The sequence below is a fragment of the Pipistrellus kuhlii genome, unplaced genomic scaffold (genome assembly GCF_014108245.1).
Source record: "Pipistrellus kuhlii isolate mPipKuh1 unplaced genomic scaffold, mPipKuh1.p scaffold_m20_p_2, whole genome shotgun sequence".
In the NCBI taxonomy this organism is placed as follows: Eukaryota; Metazoa; Chordata; class Mammalia; order Chiroptera; family Vespertilionidae; genus Pipistrellus; species Pipistrellus kuhlii.
This window is the reverse complement of record NW_023425515.1, coordinates 39,124,836-39,132,491: the sequence shown is the minus strand read 5'-3', so window position 1 is coordinate 39,132,491 and position 7,656 is coordinate 39,124,836.

The window sequence follows — 7,656 nt, the reverse complement described above, 5'->3', positions numbered from 1 at the left end:
CTTTCAGTAATACTGTGTGAAGTTTTTGAGACCAGTTTCTAAGGACAACAGTTGTTTAAATAAAAACTCAATCAGCCAAAACCGGTTTGGCTCAGTGCATAGAGCAGCGTTTTTCAACCGCTGTTCCGCGGCACATTGTTGCCTGGTGTGCCGTAGGTGCAGACAAGACAAGAATTTTATAATTTTTCACTATTTTGTTTACTTAATATTTCATAATAAAGTAATTATAAAATACTTTCTTTGTGTTTATTTGATTCCTATTCAAGAGAGTTACTTTATATATAGTCAATATAGGCACAGAGTTAAATTTTTTAACATTTTCTAATGGTGGTGTGCCTCGTGATTTTTTTCATGAAACAAGTGTGCCTTTGCCCAAAAAAGGTTGAAAAACACTGGCATAGAGCATCAGTCTGCGGACTGAAAGGTCCCAGGTTCGATTCTGGTCAAAGGCATGTACCTTGGTTGCAGGGCACATCCCCGGTAGGGGGTGTGCAAGAGGCAGCTGATCGATGATCAATCGATGATTCTCTCTCATCGATGTTTCTGACTCTCTATCCCTCTCTCTTCCTCTCTGTAAAAAATCAATAAAATATATTAAAAAAATAAATAAATAAAAACTCAATCAGTGGTATTCCTATACTTAGGTTTTATATTTTAAAACATTAGTGAAAGCTGCCGAAACCGGTTTGGCTCAGCGGTGGAGCGTCGGTCTGCGGACTCAAGGGTCCCAGGTTCGATTCCGGTTAAGGGCATGTACATTGGTTGCGGGCACATCCCCGCTGGGGGGTGTGCAAGAGACAGCCGGTCGATGTTTCAACGATGTTTCTAGCTCTCTATCTCTCTCCCTTCCTCTCTGCAAGAAAATCAATAAAATATTAAAAAAAAAACATTAGTGAAAGCAATAATAATTTATAAGGCAAGTATTTTAAATTTTAGAACTTTAATTTAGCATTTTGTAAAATGCTAAATTTCTCACATGAAACAAAATGTTATGATTGTATTTTTATTTCTCACATGGCAAAACCAGGAGATATATATTTCACATCCAGAATATATTAAATAATTGTATCAAGTATTTGAGTAGTATTAAATAAACTGTTTATATTTTACTTCTTTTTTAATATACATTTTTATTAATTTCAGAGAAAAAGGGAGGAGAGAGAGATAGAAACCTCAGTAATGTAAGAGAATCATTGATTGGAGGCCTCCTGCATGCCCCACACTGGGCATCAAACCTGCAACCCAGGCATTTGCCCCCACCGGGGCTTGAACCTGTGAACTCCTGATTCATAGGTCAATGTTCAACCACTGAGCCACACCGGCTAAGCTGCCTATCTCTAGTTTTAATTTCATAATTAAGAAGGATACTAGGTTATTAGACATACAATAGACATACTATTTTGTTTTGGACAGATATAGTTTTAACTGTCATCTAAACTACTTAAACTTTTTTTTTTTTTTTTTTTTTTTTTTTTTTACCTCGAAGTCACCTTTTCCTAGGGGAAAAAAATCCCACAAAAACCTTTTAGGTTTCAGTCTTCTGAAGACTAACTTTAAGCTACTTGATGCACTTCTATGAGCCCAGGGAGTATAGTTTTGTCGCTGAGGGTGACAGCAGAGCACTGACCTTCCCGCCCAGCCTGGAGCATTTTTCTTCAGCCCTAATGTCACACTTTTCTTCAGAAGCTTCCTGATTCTTTCTCTTAGATTCATACAAAGTCTTAGTGGTCTTTTGAAACCAATTATAGGAGCCCTATTAAATCTGAGATACTTTATTTTCTAATTTTCTTCATGGGTGTGTTATTCTATATAATTGGAAGGTCTCCCCAAGGGAGGCCCCTGTCATCTGTCATTCTACACCAGGCCCCCAGGAACAGAAAGCTTTTACTGCTAAAGGTTTCCGAGAGGCTAGAGTCCCTTTTAGGGTCCTACATCCCCCTGGGTATATGGAATTTCACACACACACACACACACACACACACACACACACACACAAAAAAAAAAAGAATCATAGCTAGTTAACAAAAGGAATTAGTAATTAGACAGTAGGTCAGAGAGGGAAAAGAAAGATGGAAAGGTATTCATTAAGGCGGGCACTCATTTTCTCCCAGGGGCCTAATTACTTGTGCAGGCCTTTGCCTCTGGGGGGCAGCATCTCCCTGTGAAGGAGGAGAGAACCTTGGGAAAGGAGTTTGCCTCTTTGTGGTCAGACACTCATTTTTTTTTTTTTTTTTTTTTTTTTTTCATTTTACTCGCAATAAGAGAAATCTAGCTTCTTACTGGACTATCACAACGAAGCCTCCCATGCCTGAATAAGATTAAATATTTAAGCGGAATCACCTCCCCACTATAGAAACATAGTCAGAAAGTAAGGACTGTTGGCTGTTCTCTGAGTCAACCACTCAAATATGGGTCTCCACCTGCTGTGGATCCACCTTTTGTTATATCAGCCACAGTAATAAGAACAACAAATGCATATTTACTCACTGTGGTTTTTCAGTGGCATATCATTATTGAAAGGTGTTAATATACATATTTATTATAATTGTGAAAGATTTATGGGAGTCAAATCTGACATTGAAAGTGGTCACGATATTTGTTGTGTAGAAAAATAGATGAAATATTATATTTATAGCAGGATTTTTTTTTAAATAACATACCTACAGACATTTGTAAAAAGAAAAACATTCTGTAAAGTTATAACCAACATTTTAACAGTAGTTCCCTTTGGCTGGTGAAATTTCAATGGTTTTTATTTTCTGCTTTACATCCTTCTGTATTTCCTCACTTTTCCACATTGTACACTTAAGTATGTACCATACAGTAGAACAATTAATAGTGAATTTCAACACTTAAGTGAATATTTAAATATGAATTGCCTCAATCTTAGTCCTACATTTGCCTGTCCTATGTTCTGGCTTTTATTGATTAGCTAGAGGCCTGTTGCATGAAGTTTATGCAAGAGTAGGCCTTCTCAGCCCTGGCTGCCTCAGCCCTCGCAGCCCTGGCTTCATTTGAAAGGTCACCTGGATAGTAGTTCCACTGTTCAGCTGTTGGGTTGATTTGCATATTATGCTTTTATTATTATAGATATTTATCTGGCACATGTAACTAGCAGGAAGTTGTTTGGGGGTGGATTAGATGTCAGAACCAAGCATTAGTGGATGCTCAAACCACAGAGACTTGACACAGGAAACTGTAATTTTGCTACTGTTATGAATCGTAGTATAAATATCTGTGTTTTCCGATGGTCTTAGGTGACCCCTGTGAAAGGGTCATTCAATCCCCAAAGGGATTACGACCCACAGGTTGAGAACCGCTGACCTAGAGGAACTTGTCAATATTTAAATCAGGTGTGCTGTTTTAAATCCGGCCCCTGTGGCATAGGCATCTGTGGTTACATGAGTGGACTCTAGTCAGAGACCTGGGTTCCATCCTTCCTCTTCTAATGATACTTGCTATGTGATCTTCGCCAACTGATCTCACTTCTCCAAGTCTCAGTTTTCTTACCTGTAAAATGGGGTATCCTGATGTGATAATAGGATCTTCATATGGTGTTTGGCACACAGCAAGTAACAATACATGGTAACTGCTACTATTCATCACGTCGGTGGTTTTGACTCTGACCTGAACATTAAAATCACCTGCAGAACCTTTAACACATGACTTAACAGGTCTGCAGTGATGCTCCCAGCAAGGTATTTTTTAAAGGTTGCTCCAGTGATTGAGAACTGTTACACCAGCAGGTCTACAATATGCCTTAGAGCAGCAGCACCAGCATCTCCTGGGAACTGGTGAGAAGCTCAAATTCCAGGCCCTCCCTCCCAGCCATAGAGAATGAGAAGTTCTGGGAGAGGCCCCAGCAATCCAGGTTTTAGCAAGCCTTGCCAGAGATTTTGATGCATGTCAAGTTTGTGAACCACTGCACTAGATTGTTTGCTAAGTGAAGGCATGAACTAGCTGTGTTTGTCTTGTTCAGTGCCCTATTCCTAGGACTTACCACTGTGCCATATGCAGGTTCAGTTTACTTCAATTAAGGTCAATGTTCTGTGAAGGCACTGTGCCTGCAACCTGGGAAAACGGTGCTGTGAGAGACAAGTCCTTGCCCTCTCAGCTTGCTTACTGCCTCCCAAACTCGATTCTTTCTTTCTGCTCTCACCGCCCCATAAGCACACCTCTCGCTCTGGTTGTAACATTTATATGCATTTTTATGTGTCTGTGTCCCCCACTCAAGTGAACAAACAGCCTTCACTCATTTTCTTAGGAGATGCTCTAATGCAGTTGCATTGCTGGACTCGGTTCTGCATTAGAAAGCAATGGACTGTGTTTCCTGATGTAAAATGATGAGGGTGGGGAGTCTGGTATATCAGTCAAGGTCTGTTTCAGAACAATACTGTGAGTCTTAGGGTATAAGGGATTTATCTTAGAAATTAGACCTTACACCATTGTGGGAAGACCCAGGGTAAAGAAGTTGGAGAATCAAAGTTACTAATCAGCCTTCCCCAGGCATTGGTGCTGTAGGACAAGTTGGAGATTTTAAGGAAGTCTGGACAAGCATGTCCTGCTGCCAGAGGAATGGTGAGAGGCGTTAGTGAAGGAAACCCTCAGAAAGCTGTTGCCCTAGAGTGCCTCCTGTGGCTGTAGGTCAACATGGCCTGCAGTGGGGGAGAGAGCTACTCACCAAATAAGGAAGGATGAGGCTAGGCCTGAGCTCTTGCCTCCGAGTTCTCACTCACTGCATCTCACTCTGTGACTTTCCAAGAGTCCTGGCTCTGCTTCTTTCCATTTTCTTGTTTGTTTGTTTGTTTTTAATATATTTTATTGATTTTTTTACAGAGAGGAAGAGAGAGGGATAGAGAGTTAGAAACATTGATGAGAGAGAATCATTGATCAGCCTCCTCTTGCACACCCCCCTCCCCAACTGGGGATGTGTCTGCAACCAAGGTACATGTCCTTGATCGAAATCAAACTTGGGACCTTTCAGTCCACAGGCCGACGCTCTACCCATTGAGCCAAACCGGTTTTGGCTTTCCATTTTATTGTTCACACACAAATATCTCCTTTGAACAAATCTAACCCAGAACCATACAGAAAAGGGGCTTCTTGGAAACAATTCTTGTTTAGCTAAGTTGACCAAAGCACTCGGTTGGTAAACATTGCTTATGTGAAAAAGCTGGTACTTTCATTTTTCCCAAGAGCTACTATTTTATCTGTTTTTAATAATGGTGGTATTTCTACACACTCAGATATGCCATATAGAGAAGAGAGGAGACAGAAAAGCTTCCATAATAAAGATCTTTTGCTAGTTTCAGGATTCTAAAGCATCAGTCAAATAGAAGTTAAGATTACTTTCAGAAAATAAATTCTCTCCTTTCTGTTCTTTTTGATAGGAAGGGTCTTGTAATTGCAGCTTTTTCGCATATATTTTAAAGCTTGGTCCATGAATATCTAATGATACTTCCCTGTTATTAGGGCAGGTGCCACAAATATTGCAGTAAATGAAATAATTTGAGGTGGGTCCTAGTAGTGTTTTATATGTATTTGCATAATGATTTCATATGCTTATTCATTTGTTGAAACATTTTAAATTATGTGCATTTGGGGCCAGTCTGGTTCTTAGAGTTACTAGGAAGCACAGATCAGCTCCCAGTTTCCTTGTTTGTGTTAATGGCATTACTATTTCCTTAGGCAACTAGGCTAGAAAAGTTTTTGTCATCTTTGACTTATTCCTGTCCATCACTTCTCATACTCAGTATGTAATTTGTTTATAAGTCTTTGAAAGGCCCATCTTGTACTCTTCATTTTTATTGCAACAAATATAGTGAATATAATGCTTAGTTATCTGTCTGTCGGTCTCTCCTCCTTTCCTCCATCCATCCATCCATTCATCCCTCCATGCATGCCTATTGAATCTCATAGCCTTCCTATTAAAAAAAATATTTGAAAGATAACAAAGAGGAACACTGTAAACCTGGATTAAAGGGAAACAGAATAGGCCTAAATCAATTGTTCTCACCTTTAGATCCATTAGAATCAATGGAGAACTTTTGAAAAATACTGATATTCAGAACAACTCACAGAGATTTGGCTTCCTATGGTCTAGAGCACATGTGTCAAACACAAGGCCCTCGGGCCAAATCCGTCCCGCCAGGCCTTGCAATGTGGCCCGCACCGCACTGTCATCACTGCACTCCGCTGCGTTTCCATCACAATGACAGTTTATGACTGTTCAGTAAACCATTCGGCCCGCGATTTAGGCTGGATTTTAGATTTTGGCCCCTTCTCTGATTGAGTTCGACACCCCTAGTCTAGAGCTCCCTTGGTTATTCTTTTTTTTATATATATATACTTTTATTGATTTTTTTTACAGAGAGGAAGGGAGAGAGATAGAGAGCTAGAAACGTTGATGACAGAGAAACACCGACCAGCTGCCTCTTGCACACCTCCCATGGGGGATGTGCCGCAACCAACGTACATGCCCCTGACTGGAATCGAACCTGGGACCTTTCAGATGGAGCTCTATCCACTGAGCCAAACCGGTTTTGGCTCCCTTGGTTATTCTAATATGCAGGCATGTTGGGAACTGTTGGAATTGAAAATGAGTGAGTAGATATTACCAGACACTTGATATGAGCTGAATACAACCTTTGTATGACTGCTAAGGCAAAAGGGGATATATGCTCTGCTGAACACATCTCATTGACTGACAAATATTTCCCCCTAGATTAAATTTTAAAAGTATCATAGTGATGCTCCAGTAATGCAACAATAACTCTCCTTTACTGAATGGTTGCCATGTGCTAAGCATTATGCCAGTTCTTTTAAGTCTCACCAGACACCTATAATGTGAGCATATTATTAACCTAATATTTCAGATGAGAAAACTGGGATGTTGATAACTTAAATAAGTTTCCAGCTTTTGGATTCAGGCTGTCTAATTGCAGAACCCTGATTCTTAACCATTTTACAGCACTGCCTCTAATGTGAATACTGGGCAATACCTCCAGTTAAACTTTTGCAAGACACAGCATGTGGTGGCCAAATAGAGATTCTTGTAAAATAAAGGCTGAAGGTAAATAATTTAACAAGGGCATTTTTTGCTAGCTATTTAAATAAGTAATAAAAGGCTGAATTCTATAATAATAGACTGAATGGCAGAATGACTGGTTGCTATGAAGTGCACTGACCACCAGGGGGTTGATGTTCAACATAGGAGCTGCTCCCTGGTGGTCAGTGCTCTCCCACAGGGGGAGCACTGCTCAGCCAGAAACCAGGCTCACTGCTGGCAAGTGCAGCAGCAGTGGCAGGAGCTTCTACTGTTCTGCAGCAGTGCTAAGAATGTCCGACTGCTGGCTTAGGCCTGCTTACCCAGGGAACAGGCCTAAGCCATCAGTCAGACATCCCCTGAGGGCTCCCAGACTGTAAGAAGGCATAGGCCTGGCTGAGGAACCCTCCTCAAATGCACAAATTTTGTGTACTGGGCCTCTAGTTTATTTATTTATTTATTTATTTATTTATTTATTTATTTATTTTTAATATGTTTTATTGATTTTGTACAGAGAGGAAGGGAGAGAGATAGAGAGTTAGAAACATCAATGAGAGAGAGTCATCGATCAGCTGCCTCTTGCACACCCCCCACCGGGGATATGCCCGCAA